Genomic DNA, 17,614 nt, shown 5'->3' with positions numbered 1-17,614 from the left:
CAGTAAAGTGCTTAATAAATTTCAAGTTGATGAAATATCACTAACAGGATGTCATAACAAACAGCAGCAGTACCTTAAATGAGATTTTTTAATATCAAATGCCCCAGTCATTTCTAGCTAGTAATGGATAACTGCTAGGCTGGACAAGTGGACAAGGACAATTGCGGTAAACAGACTGGATAGTTCCAGTTTACCGAAATGACCGTGGAGTGAGCCTGCCTGTCTTTGTGAAGCCCTGTGCTGGAGACCCACACCGTGACACACACACCCCTGAAATCAGCCCCTCTGATTCAATGTTCCCCTTAGCTCAGCACATTTTGATGGGAAAGTTGATTTGCACGGATTTTTGTGCAATCCTATCTACAAACCAACTGGGAAAAAAGAAAAAACACTGCTCCAGTACCGGAGTACATCGTGGAGCTTGGTGCTTGCCAGCTGCAGGCAGCTACAGCACACTTGTGATGGGCCTGAGCACCCACCTTACTTCCCTGCTGCCACTGGCCTGCCTCCTGGGCATCCCGGTCAGGGGAGCCCTCGCTTCAGGGAGCAAGCAACTAGTAAGCAAGTTCAAGAAGACGTATTCCTCAAATTTGGGTGGGACACAGCTATATCTCAGCTGAGATGTGACCAACACTGGGGGAAAATTCAGGTTGACAAATGTGTTCCAAAGCACACGGGGTTTCTCTTTTGTTTGTGTTATTGTCGTTGCTAAGTCCACTCCCCCACGAGCACAGTCTGAAAACTGTTTCTGTTATGAAAGCCCTGAGATGAGAACTTCTGCCATGGTGTTTATAACTCGCTTGATTAAATGACCTCCAGAAGAAGGGCTCGAGCGAAAGGAATGCTGTCACACGTACCGAGGAACCTGAGGCCTCACTCGTGGGCAAGGGAGGCCAGGCCATCAGAGGTGGCATTCCAGCTGCGGGAGGTGACTGGTTCCTGTGAGCTTTGTCTTCCACTGTGCCAGTCACAAACCCACAGCCCAGGGCCACCTACCCCTGCTCTACCGGCGGGGGACACTCACTCAGTGACCCTCGCCCAGGGACTTACAAATGCTCTATGAGAGTTTGAAGGGGCTGATGCGGTGACTTCACTCATGTGCTCTGGCTTCTTCAGCTTGTTCTTATACTGGTTTTCCATTAACATGACTGTTGGAATCTTCAGCAAAGCGATCTAAGATAGATTTCTGAAATACAATCTCATGGTTCAAATTCTGGATGGAAAGATTTTATTGAAGTATCCTTCTTTAGAGAGCTCTTCATTTGGTAATTGTAATGACAGGCTACCTATTTAGCAAAAATAATCTGGGTTTTGACAGCTTACTAACTAATTTGTTGTTATGGTTTAGTTGCTAAGTCATGTCCCGCCCTTTTGTGACCCCATGGACTATAGTCCACCAGGCTCCTCTGTCCATGGGATTTTCTAGGCAAGAATACTGGAATGGGTTACCATGCCCTCTTCCAGGGGATCTTCCTCACCCAGAGATGGAATCCGTGTCTCCTGCATTGGCAGGTGGATTTTTTACCACTGGGCCACCAGGAAAACCCTCACTAATTGATTACAAAATTCTTTTGACTTCAATGCATGGTTCATTTTGTAGTTGCAGCAGTTTATAACATGAAAATAAGCACACCCCTTCATCCAGCAACCACAGAAGCATTTCTGGCATGTGCCTTATCCACACACTGCTAAAGTTTTCCAGTGAGTATTTGATTTTATTCTCACACACACACACACACACACACACACAAAATCTAGTAGCAAGGCACTATATTCACAGTTTTTCACAGATGAGGAAGCAGGCTCGGGGGAGCCCTGGGAGGCTGATACATCCCTAAATATAAGATGTTCTTTAGTAATACTACACATCTACTGCACCCTAGAGCAGGCCACCCCAAAATATGCCTCAAAGGCATATGGATTAATTTGAATTAAAGTTACTTAACAAATAGCTGATGGAATAAAAGGTGTAAAACACCCATTCTCAAAAAAAAAAAAAAATTAGAAATAAATAAATAAAAAACCCCATTCTGACCCTCTTCTTCCCCCCCCCAGAAAGTGGGAAGTAATCTCCCACGTGAAGGTGTCCTCCCTGTACCAAGAGGGTAGAAGGCATCTTTACTACCCGATATACGGAATTCAGAGCTGAGAAAGCCGTATAAGCAAACTCTGCCACCTAATTATTCTGCTGTCCCAAGCACAAGCCCCTCTGTTTGTTAAATCTTCACAAATAACTGCTTCTTAATCTAAAAATGATATAAAAACAGTCTGCTCTGGTCAATTTGGGGGTCCCATTTCTATGAGGCCTTTGTGCATAAGAATTAAACCATTTTTTTCCTCCTATTAATCTGTTTGGTGTCAACTTAATTACTAGACCAGCCTAAAGAATACAAGGTGGCTTCCCAGGTGGCTCAGGGGTAAAGAATCCACCTGCCAAGGCAGGAGCCACCATGCTAAGTCGCTTTAGTCGTGTCCGACTCTGTGCGACCCTCTGGACTGTAGCCTTCCAGGCTCCTCTGTCCATGGGATTCTCCAGGCAAGAATACTGGAGTTGCCATGCCCTCCTCCAGGGGATCTTCCTGACCCAGGGATCTAACCCACATCTCTTACGTCTCCTGCATCGGCAGGTGGGTTATTTACCACTAGCGCCACCTGGGAAGCCAGCCAAAGCAGAAGACATGAGTTCAATCTCCGGGCTGGAAAGATTCCTCTGGAGAAGGAAACGGCAACCCACTCCGGTATTCTTACCTGGGAAATCCCACGGACAGAGGAGCCTGGTGGGCCACAGTCCATGGGTCACAAAGAGTCGGACACGACTGAGCGACAAAGAACAGCAACCAAGAACACACGAGTGGCGGAGAGAAATTACCCTGAAACAGCCTGGGTCAGGGCATCGTGTACTCAGGGAACAGGTAGGACGTTTAAAATAATTAGGTATTTTAAAAAATCTGTATTAGTCTCAAAAATAAGTGGTCTTTCACGGTGAGTAAAGGAATACATCACTACTTATACTTTGATCCTATTTTATAAACACAATCCAGATAGGGCGAACCAGCTGAAAACGGGTGCTCAAGTTTGATGACATGCTTGTAACTTTCAGTTCTGAGAGGGCCAGGATGGAAATGCACCAAGGTATTCAGGTTATGAAGTAACTGGTCAGCCGGGAGGAGACTCAAAATGGAATCTCACAGTGACCATGTGGTCCTACCCAAGTGTTTTTGTGGATCTGGATGGCAGTCATGGTCAAAACGGACACTGTGAAACATTTTCAGCATGACTCAGAGCAAGCGGGAAGGGTGGGGAGCCAGCCTCTTTGTTTTCTCTTGGGGTTAGCAGTGAGCACCTTAGACTGGGCCAGCATCGGCAGGAGGAGGCGCGGAGCCGCTGCCCTTGGAGGACGGGGCAGTGGACCAGAGACCAGGCAGGGGCCGCTGGCCACACCCAGGGCGAATGGAGCCCTGCTCAGGTTCACTGGTTCCGCCTTCTCCTCTCCCCATCCAAGGAAGGGTGCAGCTTACACTCTTGCTCAGAGACCTAGTTTAGCTCAATCTAAGATCCGATTATTTCAGCTTTAAAGGGGAAAAGGTGCAGGCAGTATTTTAACTATAATTTGCCTAAAAGTTATTTCTTATGGAAGACATACATCCCAGTAGACAGAGTCTTCAAAGAAAAATACATTATAATTGCTTAACTGACAGAGTAGACAATATATTTGCCTTTTTTTTTTTTGCCACCATGTGTGGGCTTGTGGGATTTTAGTTCCCCAACCAGGAATTGAACCTGGGCCCTCGAAAGTAAGACTGCATGAGTCCTAACCACTGGACCAATAGGGAATTCCCCACCAGGGGGGGTAAAATATTTTTTTTTTTAATGAAGCTGATAACATCTTAAGAGGTGGGGAAAACGAAATCTGATGTAGGTGTGGCTGTCTCTATAATTAATAGGGTGGCAAAGGAACAGAAATGTGGTTCAGATGATTCTAGAAAGTACTCTAATTTCTGCTCCTTGATTTCCTCATGGGAGAAATGGCACAAAGTGGATATAAATGCTCTTAACAGCAGTTAGGAGCCCATCATGTTATGTAAATTCAAGACTGAGTTCACACTTGAACATTCTGGAATAACATGCATTTCACATCCCCAAGGTTACATACAAAGTGTGAGCTGCACTCAAGTGGCGTTCGGGGAGTTTGGGGCGAGACGTGTGCGTATCGCAGGGCATCTACATTGCATACCCCTTCATCCAGCAACCGCAGAAGCATTGCTGGCACATGCCTCATCCACACACTGCTAAAGTTTTCCAGTGAGTACTTGATTTTATTCTCACACACACACAAAATCTGGTAGCAAGGCACCATATTCACAGCTTTTCACAGATGAGGAAGCAGGCTCGGGAGAGCCCTGGGAGGCTGATGTGGATGATCAGCACTTGTCTTCACCGACTATCTGAACTGAGAGAAGTCCTTCAGTTTTTGGAGGAGTCGTGGATAATTAAGTGGTTAAATGACAAAAAGAAGACTGACGGGTAGGCTACTGGCCTTATTCCAGGGAGGAAAAGAATAACAAGGTGCTGTGAAAGTAACAGTACAGAGCAAAGCCTGGGTGCTTATGCACACGCAGTGAGATGTTAACATGAGAAAATGCAGTCTAATTGTTAGGAAACTTTCCAGATGGTGAAGTAAACTGACTGTAGCCATGTATCTTTAAAAAAGAAAGAAAGAAAAGTCGTAGGCATGTGACGTTTTAGAAACTGGCAGATTCACAAGTAAAGGAAACAGGTTCACTTGGGGATGTCAGGTGCCTTGACACCTTTTCACCTGTGCTCTCATGGTTCAAGGATCTCTCTAAGCAGACAAAACAGCACCTTGTTAAGACCTATTGTCAGTATTGATCTAAACACATCCGAGCAATCTGACTGCAGTGCAGCCAGTAGTCATACAAAGACGAAACAGCTATTCCTGGTCGCACTAGAGGAAACAATTAATGGGCCAATGTGCTGGTAAGAAGCTGTCCTTATGCAGCTGGTGCCTTTGCATAGGAAAGCTACTTCCTTTAAAAGAGAAGCCGGCATTAGCAGCACTAATGACAGCAGGTCCCGCGGCATGCGCCAGGCACAGCCCCCCCCACACCTTCCAGCAGCGCATGCGCCCAGAGCCCTCGGAAAGGGGCCTCCCCAAGGACACGCAGCTGCAGGGGCCCCGTGGCGCTGACTGGATCCCACGGTCGGTGCGGGGGGAGAGCTGCGGTTTACACTTGCTGGTCTGCCCTCCGTGTGTGCGCACTCTTCCCACAGTGATTCAACATTACGAATACAGCTCCGTATCACGTGAGCAAGCAGTATGTGCTGCGGTTTGTGCAAAGCTCCCTGAATAAGTCACTCCCAAATGACTCTGCTAGTAACAGCCGTGACACCTGGACTGATGTTCTGTAAAGCGATAATTTCGTTGGCACTGAACTTTATAAAGCATACCCACGTCACCTTCTAGGAGGTCACGTACAATATGAGAGCTGCCCGCCAAGTCACGGTCAAGGAGGTGCTGGCACCCATGCGTCCCTGGCGGAACTCCTACCAGGGACAGCGCTGATCCCAGCGCTGACGGCAGGAGTTTTTCAGGTTTTTCTACGCTCTTTTCTCTATGCTGCTTCCAGACCCAATCCAAGAGAAAAATGTGCTGCAGTATTGGCTTTACTCTGATTATACTGCTAAGTTACTGAATATTTTGCCTTGCCTTGCCCAGAAAACTATGTCAACTGCCTTTCAAGAGATAAGTTACATTCTAGAACACAGAGTTACATGTGACCTAAATGTGCCATGAGTATATCTGTAAGATAAACTTTGGTTTTGCTTTCAATTTGAAATACAATTTGGAGGCAATGCTGTGATTCTATACTAATTGGAAATGAAAACTGCAAACATATTAGTATTTAAGCAGAAATGTATCTCTTTAGTGTTCTTGTAAGCTACACGTGTGCATACGCACGGGCACGCACGGGCACGCATGGGCACACACGGGCACACGGGTATGAGTGTTAGAAGGGAAGGATGGTCACATGGAATGAGAGACCCAAGAAGCCACCGAGTTGCCAGGACGCTGCCAACCTGCCCGGGCAGCTTGTGAGGAGACAGCCGCCGTGCCCTGGTTTCACAGACACCGTCAGGCTCTCTGGTTTCAATTCTCTTCAAATAAAGCGTTCTGAGAGAACTTTTCATCTGTGTCTTGAAGAGTCTGAATTTTTAAAAATAGGCAAAACACAATCATAAGGGAGAGAAGCACTGTTTCTTTCCTCTTGCCGTGACCCCCAAACACACACAGTCAGTTCGGGGAACTGCATGCTTTACGAGTCCTCTACTGCAGCAGACTGGACTGACCGCTCTGCCTCGGTGGTCAGTGTCAGGGGATCCTTCGGGATCTCACAGCAGAAGCAGAGGCACAGAGGGCATGATAGGCGCTGGCATCTACCTCTGGGGCTTGTCTCCACTTTGCCTCCTGCTTGAACTTGGCACAGACCTCACCTGCTCCAAGTGACTGAAACATCCAGCGGATGTGTGTACATCCTTGTTGCCATGGAATAAAGCAAACCTTTATAAAGCTAGGATTAAGCAGGATTCTTCTGGGAAGAAAGCCCATCGGCTTTGTTCGTTTCTTGTTCTTTTCTCCACCTCCTTTCCCTTCTGTGGGACTGATGTGGCGGGGTGGGGGATATGAGGAAGGCAACACTGATCAATGAACCTACCAAGATAGGAGGAAACCCAAGCCAGTCTGTGTGAGTTCTTCCTGCACGTTTCGCTTCTAAAATCAGCATTCGCTGTGAATTATGACAAAAAGTGGAAGACGAGAGGTTCATTTGCTGATGGCCATCTCCATAGGCCTCCTCTCTCATCTATAAAACGGGAGATTGACCTGGAGAACACATGTGCTGTTCTAACTCCGGCATCTCATCACTTTTTAAAACGCTGCTCCCAGCTTCCTCTATGTGGGTATGTGTGTACATATGCATTTAAATCTCAGGCTCTAACTGGAAATTAGATAAGAAGGTCAACACTTTGGCTCTCTTCCCACTCCAGTTATGGCAGTCCTCTCCAAAATGGGTGAGCTTGCTATATTCTAGGCAGTGGAGGTTTTCCCGAGGCAGGAAAGTTGGTGATTCTTATGATCACCTAGATGGGGAATAGGTCAGGCAGTGATATTAGGGGGCTCAGAAGAGCACAAGTTCTGGGATCAAAACCTATGCTTGTCTGACCAGAAATAAAAGAAGGTGCTGTGCAATAAAATCATGGGGAAATAGGAGCTTCTTAACTCAAAAAAGACACAATGTACCCTGTCATTTTTCTTATGCAGCCTGGGATGGGAGAAATGTAACATTCAGAGAAAGGCGGGATAAGGCATGCAACTCTCATTCTCCTTTTAAAATAATGTGAACCCTAGTTTTCTAACTATATTGGTGTCCTGCCCATGCATTTCAAGTGTGATATTTGTGATGTTTGAAAAATAATGCAGCCTGCATTGCTCTCTATTAGAACAACAACAACAAAATAGCTCAGGTAATATCTCAGTTTAGTACATGATGTGTTTCCGGAAACTATTCTGAAAGTACACTATCTGAAAGTTAAGCAACAAGATTCTGTGTGTGGGAAGGGCTGTGTGGAGAGGGGAAGAGAGAGAGAGAGAGAGAATGCATGTTTGTGTGTGTAACAGAACCTCTGTGATTAGTGGGGAGATCAGTTTGGGGGATGCACTGTAAGGATTTTCTCCTCCAATACTAGGGAAGTCTATTTAGGCATCTTCTGCGTTCACTGCATCTACCCAACTCCACTGTTGGTGGCCTAATATTTAAACTCCAGGTGGCAATGTCACAGGGAGGTGGGTACTCATCACGGTGTTGTGACCTAGAAGGTCTCCAGTTCTTGAGAGGAGGACAAAGTGAGTAGGGAGCCTGCTCCTGATAGGCAGAGTACCTGTTGGGCTATGTGGCACCCAGAACTGAGCAAGGTGGGAACTGATGAGGCTGCTGAGTTGGGCCTATGGGGACCTGCGAGGGAGTCAGGATGGATGGAGCAAGGGGTTCTTCTAGACCTGGGATCGCAGGCCCTGGCAAACACCCACTGTCTCTTCTTCTGGGGCTGTTTGTTATTCATTCAACAAATACTTATTGGACACATATGTGTAGCACAGCCATCGCTAGGGCTGAAATCGCCATCGTGGGTGGTTATAAGTGACTTCCTTCTGCAGCTGAGCATATGGACTCCATGGGCATCAGTGTGAATTTTTCTCTTCACATGCTCAGCGGTGTCAGGAGGGTCACTTGTCTTAATTATTTGTATTTTAGAGGAAAAATTAACTGTGGAGCTCTCACCTGCTTTCTTTACCTTTCTTGAAATGACAACTCCATTAAAAAAGACAGTAAAGGGTGTTTGGGGGAGAATGGATATATGTATGGCTGAGTCACTTTGCTGTCCACCTGAAACTATCACAACATTGTTAATCAGTTACACACCAATACAAAATAAAAAGTTTAATAAAAAATACGGTAAGAATAAGCCTCATATTCAGCTCTGTAGTCAGTCTGGAGCTGAGTGTCTCAAAGCTATATTTTATAGGAGACGTTAGAGGGAGCCCAGCCTGCTGCTCTGTAACAACCTAGAGGGTGGGACTGGAGGGAGGTGGGAGGCTCAAGAGGGAGGGATACATATATGGGATATGCATGTATAATTATGACTGATTTGTGTTGCTGTAAGGCAGAAACCAACGCAACACGGTAAAGCAATTATGCTCCAACTTAGAGAGAGATGTTAGTCTCCTGACCTTTCTCTAAAGAAAAGAAAAAGGAAAATCAGGAAAAAGAAGTGGCTACTGTCCCTTAAGGGTCCTGGAAGTTCAGTAGCAAAGCCAGACCTCTCTGCTTGGAACACACGCCCTAACACTCTTCCCCTGCAGCCCACCCCAGCCTGTCCCTCCACTCGGCTCCATACATCTCTAATGCAAGTGTGCAGGTGAGCCGCTCTCTCCTTTCAACTCTTCCCAAGTATGGTCTTAGACATTGACAGCCTCCTGGCTGATGGCACTGGCATGCTGACTACCACCATTTTATGGAAAACCCCAATGAACTTCTTGGCCAGCCTAATAAATTACAGCAATATTTTCTTAGATGAGTCTCATAAGGCAAAAGACATAAAAAAAAAAATAAACAAGTGGGATCTAATTAAACTTAAAAGCCTTAAAAGCAAAGGAAATAATCAACAAAACAAAAAGACAACCTATAGAATGGGAGAAAATATTTGCATATAATGTGAAAAGGGATTGGCATCCAAAATTATTCAAATAACTCATATAATTCAATATAAAAAATATAATTAAAAATAAGTAGAAGACATAAACACATATCTTTTTTAAAGAAGATATACTGATGGCCAAAAGGCATGTGAAAAGATGGTCAACATCACTAATTATTAGAGAAATGCAACTCAAAACTACAATGAGGTTTTACCTCCTCACACTAGTCAAAATGGCCATCTTCAAATGGTCTACAAATAATAAATGCTGGAGAGGATGTAGAGAAAAGGGAACCCTACTATACTGGTGGGAAAGCAAACTGGTGAAGCCATCATGGAAAACAGTATGAAGGTTCCTTGCTGCTGCTGCTAAGTCGCTTCACTCGTGTCCGACTCTGTGCGGCCCCATAGACGGCAGCCCACCAGGCTCCGCCGTCCCCGGGATTCTCTAGGCAGGAATACTGGAGTGGGTTGCCATTTCCTTCTCCAAGGTTCCTTAAAGAACTAAAAATAGAATTACCACACGATACAGCAATCCTACTCCTGGGCATATGTCCAGAAAGGACACACACACGCAGAGTTCATGGCAGCACTATTTATATCAGCCGTTACATGAAAACTACCCAAGCGCCCATGAACAGATGGCTGACGTAGAAAGCGTCCCCCACCCACACGCAAACACATGGGAATATTACTTGGCCATAAAAAATAGTAAAGTGCTGCCATTTGCAGCAGCACGGGTGGACCTAGAGAATGTCATACTTGGTGACATGAGGGCAGCAGAGGGAGGGGAACGCTGTCTGATGTCACCTACACCCGCTTGTGCTCAGCTGCTCACTCATGTCTGACTCTTTGCAACCCTGTGGGCTGAGTCCCACCAGGCTCCTCCGTCCATGGAATTTTCTAGGCAAGTAGACTGGAGCAGGTTCTCCATTTCCTGCTTCTTGACTCAGGGGTCAAACCCACATATCCCGCATCTCCTGCACTAGCAGGTAGATTCTTTACCACTGCGCCATCTGGGAATCCCAATATCACTTGTATGTGAAATCTTAAAAAAAAATACAAATGAATACATGTATAAAACAGAAACAGAAGAAAAGATATAGAGAAAAAAGGGAGGGATGGGAAAATTAGGAGTATGGAATTAGCAGATACAAACTTTCATAAATAAAATAGATAAGCAATAGGGATATAATGTATAGCACAAGAAATTATACCCAATGTCTTGTAAAAACCTATAATGGAGTAAAATCTGAATAAAAGATGACTGAATCACTATGCTGTATATCCAAAACTAACACAATATTGTAAATCAACCTTATTTCAATAAAAAAAAAATTTTTCAAAAAGAATATATGAGAGACAGACAAGATGTCATCCAAGACACAGTCTGTGTCTCTCCATGCATAAGATACTCACCAAAAGCTGTGCGGGACCTCCAACAGCCAGGCTGATGGTAGCAGCCCCGGGGGCAACCAGGTATAAGAGATCAGGCCTGAGTCCCTGTGGTGGGAGTGCTGAGTCAGAACTGCTAGAGTAAGAGACAGCATCAGGCCCCAGGTAACCCTAACCAGGGGGAGGTATCTCAGAGGTCCACATTGCAACACCACGATCTGGCTCTCCCCAACCGCATGCAAACTCCACTGCTGAAAGCCTCAGGCCCAGTGACTAGTCAGGCAGGAACACAGCCCCATCCATTAAAAAATAAAAGAATGACAAAAAATATATGATACAGAGGAAGAAGCAAGGAAAAAAGCTACAAGGCCAAATAAATAAAGAGGAACTAGGCAATCTATCTGAAAAAGAATTTGGAATAGTCAAGAAGTTTCAGAAATTAAAAACAGAATGGAGAAAATGCAAGGAACATTTCACACATGTAACAAAGACCTAGAAGAGATAAAGAATAAACAAACAGCTATGACTGACACAATGAATGGAATTAAAAATAACCTAAAAAATCAACAGCACAATAACTGAGCCAAAAGAATGAATAAGTAAGCTGGAAACAGAATGATAGAAATGACTGCTAAAGAGCAGGATAGAGAAAAAAGAATGAAAAGAGTTGAAGACAGTCTCAGAGACCTCTGAGACAACGTTAAATGCACCAACATTTGAATTACAGGGTCTGAGAAGAAGAGAAAAAGAAAGAGTATGAGAAAATATTTGACAAGATTATAATCAAAAACTTCCCTAACACAGGAAAGGAAATAGGCACCCAAGTTCAGGAAGCCCAGAGAGTTCCATAGATGATGAACCCAAAGAGAAACATGCCAAGACATATATTAATAAAAGCAATAAAAATCAAACACAAAGAAAAAATATTAAAACCAGCAAGGGAAAAGCAAAAAATAACATGTAAGGGAAACCACATAAGGCTAACAGCTGATTTTTCAGTAGAAATTCTGCAGCCCAGAAGGGAGTGGCAGGATATAGTTAAAGTGATGCTAGAGAAGAACCTACAACCAAGACTACTCTACCCAGCAAGGATCTCACATCAGATTTGGTGGTGAAATCAAAAGCTTTATAGACAAGCAAAAACTAAGAGAATTCAGCACCACCAAACCAGCCGAACAACAAATACTACAGCAATTTCTATAGGCATGAAACACATGAGAAGAAAAAGACCCACAAAAACAAACTCAAAACAATTAAGAAAATGGTGACAGGAATATAAATACCAATAAATACCTTAAATGTAAATGGATTAAATGCTCCAACCATAAGACACAGACTGATTAAATGGATACAGAAGTAAGATCTGTCTATATGCTGCTTGTAAGAGATCTATTTCACATCTAAGGACACATACAGACTGAAAGTCAGGGGATGGAAAAAGATATTCCATGCAAATGGGAATCAAAATAAAGCAGGAGTAGAAATACTTATATCAAAAAAATTAACTTTAAAATAAAAACTGCTACATGAGACAAGGACACTACATAATGATCAAAGAATCAATCCAAGAAGAAGATGTAACAATTATAAATATCTATGTACCCAAAATAGGAATATCTATAAGACAAATGCTAACAACCATAAACAGAGAAATCAACATTAACACAATATAGTAGGGGATTTTTAACACTCCACTTATACCAATGGACAGATCATCTACAGAGAAAATAAGGAAACACAAGCCTTAAATCACACTTTAGATCAGATGGACCTAACAGATATTTTTAGGACATTCCACCCAAAACCAGCAGAATACATTTTTTTTTTCCAAGGGCACATTCTGGAACATTATCCAGGATAGATCACATGTTAGGTCACAAATCAAGCCTCGGTAAATTTAAGAAAATTGAAATCATATCACACATCTTTCCTGGCCAAAACACAATCAGATTAGATATCAAGTAACAGGAAAAAAATTCTAAAAAACAGAAACACATATAGACTAAATAACACACTTCTAAATAACCAAGGAATAAAAAAGGAAATAAAAAAATACATAGAAACAAATGACAACAAAAACACGATGACCCAAAACCTATGGTATGCAGCAAAAGCAGTTCTAAGAGGAACGTTTAAAAAAGAAGTTCTAAGAGGGAAGGGGCAGAGTGAAAAAGTTGGCTTAAAACTCAACATTCAGAAAACTAAGATCATGGCATCTGGCCCCATCACTCCATAGCAAATAGATGGGGAAACAATGGAAACAGCGAGAGACTTCATTTTGGGGGGGCTCAAAAATCACTGCAGATGGTGACTGTAGCCATGAAATTAAAAGACGCTTGCTCCTTGGAAGAGAAGTTATGATTAACCTAGACAGCATATTAAAAAGCAGAGACATTACTTTGCCTTCAAAGGTCCATCAAGTCAAAGCTATGGTTTTTCCAGTAGTCACGTATGGATGTGAGAGTTGGACTATGAAGAAAGCTGAGAGCCGAAGAATTGATGCTTTTGAACTGTGGTGTTGGAGAAGACTCTTGAGAGTCCCTTGGACTGCAAGGAGATCCAACCAGTCCATCCTAACAGCGATCAGTCCTGAATATTCATTGGAAGGACTGATGCTGAAGCTGAAACTCTAATACTTTGGCCACTTGATCTGAAGAACTCACTCACTGGAAAAGACCCTAATGCTGGGAAAGATTGAAGGCGGGAGAAGGGGACGACAGAGGATGAGATGGTTGGATGACATCACTGACTCTATGGACATGAGTTTGAGTAAACTCCAGGAGTTGATGATAGACAGGGAAGCCTGATGTGCTGCAGTCCAAGGGGTCACAGAGTCAGACACCACTGAGTGACTGAACTAAACTGAGCTGAAGAGGGAAGTTTAGAGCAATACAAGCCTGCCTCAAGAAAGGAGAAAAACATCAAATAGACAACCTAACCTTACACTTAGAGCAACTAGAAAAAGAAGAAGAAAAAACCCCCCAAAGTTAGTAGAAGGAAGGAAATAAAAAAGAACAGAGCAGGAATAGACGAAAAGGAAATGAAGGAAAAAATAGCAAAGATCAATAAAACTAAAAGCTGGTTATTTGAGAAGATAAAAAAAATTGATAAACCATAAGGCAGATTCATTAATTTAAAAATAGGAGGAGACTGAAATCAATAAAATTAGAAATGAAAAAGATGTTACAACAGACAATGCAGAAATACAGAGGATCATAGCAGACTACTGTGAGGAACTATTGCCAATAAAATGGACAATCTCAAAGAAATGGACAAATTCTTGGAAAAGTGAAAGTGAAGAGTGTTGTTAGTTGCTCAGTCATGTCCAACTCTTTGTGATCCAAACTCTTCCAAACCTGAGCCAGGAAAAAACAGAAATCATGAACTGACCAATCACAAACACTGAAATTGAAACTGTGGTCAAAATTCTTCCAACAATCAAAAGCCCAGGGCCTGATGGCGTCACGTGTGAATTCTATCAAATATTTAACAAAAAATTAACACCTATCCTTCTCAAAGTCAAAAACTGCAGAAGGAGGAACACCCCAAACTCATTCTATGAGGCCACAATCACCCTGATACCAAAGCCAGACAAAGATACTACAAAAAGAAAAAAAGAAATTTACAGGCCAACATCACTGATGAACATAGATGTAAAAATACTCAACAAAACACTACAAAACAGACTCCAACAACACACTAAAAGGATCACACACCACGATCAAGTGGGGTTTATCCCAGAGATGCAGGGATTCTTCAACATCCACAAATCAATGTGGTACACCCTACAAACTAATTGAAAGATAAATCTCAATAGATGCATAAAAAACTTTTGACAAAATTCAATACCAATTTATAATAAAAACTCTCCAGAAAATGGCTACAGAAGGAACATACCTCAACATATAAAAGGCTACATATGACATAATCACAGCAAACTGAAAGCATTTCCTCTAAGATGAGGAAGAAGACAAGGTTGCCCTCTCTTGCCACTATTATTCAACATAGTTTTGGAACTGCTTACCATGGCAATCAGAGAAGAAAAAGAAATAAGGAATTCAGATTGGAAAAAAAAGAAGTAAAAGTCTGTTTTCAGATTACATGATACTATATATAGAAAACCCTAAAGATGCCACTAGAAAATTACTAGAGCTAATTGATTAATTTAGTAAACTCATAGGATATAAAATTAGCCACAGAGAAATCCTTTGCATTTCTATACACTAACAATGAAAAATCAGAAAGAAAAATTAAGGAAACAATCCCATTCACCACTGCAACAACAAAACTAAAATACCTAGGAATAAACCTACTTAAGGGGCCCCCTGGGTGGTGCCAGGGCTAAAGAACCTACCTGCCAATGCAGGAGATGTAGGAGAAGCAAGCTCAATCCTTGTGTCAGGAAGCTCCCCTAGAGGAAGGCATGGCAATTCACTCCAGGATTCTTGCCTGGAGAATCCCAAGGACAGAGAAGTCTGGTGGGCTATGGTCCAAAGAGTCAGACATGACTGAAGTGACTTAGCATGCACGTAAACTCACCTGTTGCTGTTTCCACTGTTTCCCCATCTATTTGCCATGAAGTGATGGGACCAGATGCCATGATCTGAGTTTTTTTAATGTTGAGTGTAAGCCAACTTTTTCACTCTCCTCTTTCACTCTCATCAAGAGGCTCTTTAGTTCTTCTTCACTTTCTGCTGTGTGGTGTCATCTGCATATCTGAGGTTACTGGTATTTCTCCCAGAAATCTTGATTCCAGTTTGTGCTGCATCCAGTCCAGCATTACTCATGATGTCCTCTGCATATAAGTTAAATAAGCAGGGTGACAATATACAGCCTTGATGTACTCCTTTCCCTATTTGGAACCAGTCTGTTGTTCCATGTCCAGTTCTAACTGCTGCTTCCTGACCTGCATACAGGTTTCTCAAGAGGCAGGTCAGGTGGTCTGGTATTCCCATCTCCTTCAGAATTTTCCACAGTTTATTTTGATCCACACAGTCAAAGGCTTTGGCATAGTCAATAAAGCAGGAATAGATGTTTTTCTGGAACTCTTGCTTTTTTGATGATCCATCAGATGTTGGCAATTTGATCTCTGGTTCCTCTGTCTTTTCTATAACCAGCTTAAACATCTGGAAGTTCACAGTTCAGAAAACTAAGACCATGGCATCCAGTCCCATCACTTCATGGCAAATTGATGGGGAAACAGTGGAAACAGTGGCTGACTTTATTTTTCTGGGCTCCAAAATCACTGCAGATGGTGACTGCAGCCATGAAATTAAAAGATGCTTACTCCTTAGAAGGAAAGTTATGACCAACCTAGATAGCATATTAAAAAGCAGAGACATTACTTTGTCAACAAAGGCTATGGTTTTTCCAGTAGTCATGAATGGATGTGAGAGTTGGACTATAAAGAAAGCTGAGCATCGAAGAATTGATGCTTTTGAACTGTGGTGTTGGAGAAGGCTCTTGAGAGTCCCTTGGACTGCAAGGAGATCCAACTGGTCCATCTTAAGGGAGATCAGGCCTGGGTGTTTCTTGGAAGGACTGATGTTGAAGCTGAAACTCCAATACTTTGGCCACCTGATGGGAAGAGCTTACTCATTTGAAAAGACCCTGATGTGGGAAAGATTGACAGCAGGAGGAAAAGGAGACAACAGAGGATGAGATGGTTGGATGGCATCACTGACTCAATTGACATGGGTCTGTGTGGACTCCGGGAGTTGGTGATGGACAGGGAGGCCTGGCACGCTGTGGTTCATGGGGTCACAAAGAGTCAGACACGACTGAGGACTGAACTGAACTGAACCCGAAGCAATCTACAGATTCAGTGAAATCCCTATCAAATTAACAATAGCATTTTTCACAGAAGTAGAACAAAAAATTTCTGTGTTCGTATGGAAACACAAAAGACCCCAAATAACCAAAACGATCTTCAGAAAGAATGGAGCTAGAGGAATCAACCTTACTGACTTTGGAGTATACTTCAAAGCTACAGTAATCAAGACAGTATGGTACTGGCACAAAAACAGAAACACAGACCAATGTAACAAGACAGGAAGCCCGGAGATAAACGCATGCACCTATGGGCAGCTTATCTTTGACAAAGGAGGCAAGAATACATAATTGAGAAAAGACAGTCTCTCCAATAAGTGGTGCTGGGAAAACTGGGCAGCTGCATGTAAAAGAATGAAATTAGAACACTTCCTAACACCGTACACAAAAATAAACTGAAAATGGATTAAAGATCTAAACGCAAGGTCAGAAACTATAACACTCTTACAGGAAAACAGGCAAAACACAGCAATAACCTCTTTGACCCACCTCCTAGAGTAATGGAAATAGAAACAAAAATAAACAAGTGGGACCTAATTAAACTTCAAAGCTTTTTCACAGCAAAGGAAACTATAAGCAAGATGAAAAGACAGCCCTCAATATGGGAGAAAATAATTGCAAATGAAACAACTGACAAAGGATTAACTTCCAAAATATATAAGCAGCTCATGCAACGCAATACCAGAAAAACAAACAACCCAATCAAAAAGTGGGTGGAAGACCTAAACAGACATTTCTCCAAAGAATGAAGAATGGCCAACAAACACATGAAAAGATGCTCAATGTCACATATTATTAGAGAAATCAAATCAAATCAAAACTACAGTGAGGTATCACCTCACACTGGTCAGAACAGCCATCATCAAAAAATTTAAAACAATAAACACTAGAGAGGGTGTAGAGACGGCGGAGCCCTCTTGCTCTGTTGGTGGGAATGTAAATTGATACAGCTACTATGGAGAACAGTATGGAGATTCCTTACAAACTAGGAATAGAAGTACCATATGACCCAGCAATCCCACTAGTGGATATATACCCTGAGAAAATCATAACTGAAAAAGACACATTTACTCAATGTTGATAGTAGCACTATTTACAATAGCTAGGACATGGAAGCAAC

The 17,614-nt window shown here is 42.8% G+C and overlaps 1 protein-coding gene across 4 annotated transcripts in view; it reads right to left on the bottom strand.

The window, feature by feature from the left end:
- EGFR (epidermal growth factor receptor) overlaps nt 1-17,614 on the bottom strand; it is a 205,756-nt gene that overhangs the window by 141,444 nt on the left and 46,698 nt on the right. For 2 of the 4 annotated variants that reach the window (XM_081529433.1, XM_081529434.1), the window contains exon 2: nt 10,690-10,773. The exons of the other annotated variants lie outside the window; for them this stretch is intronic. The gene's annotated coding sequence lies outside the window, so the exon portion shown is untranslated. The remainder of the gene's footprint in view (nt 1-10,689; nt 10,774-17,614) is intronic. 4 annotated transcript variants of the gene reach the window in all.

Source organism: Giraffa tippelskirchi, chromosome 9 (genome assembly GCF_054371585.1).
Source record: "Giraffa tippelskirchi isolate mGirTip1 chromosome 9, T2T-mGirTip1v1.2.pri, whole genome shotgun sequence".
Lineage (NCBI taxonomy): Eukaryota > Metazoa > Chordata > Mammalia > Artiodactyla > Giraffidae > Giraffa > Giraffa tippelskirchi.
Note: the sequence above shows the minus strand (reverse complement) of the source record. Positions and strands in the feature narration are given on the sequence as shown.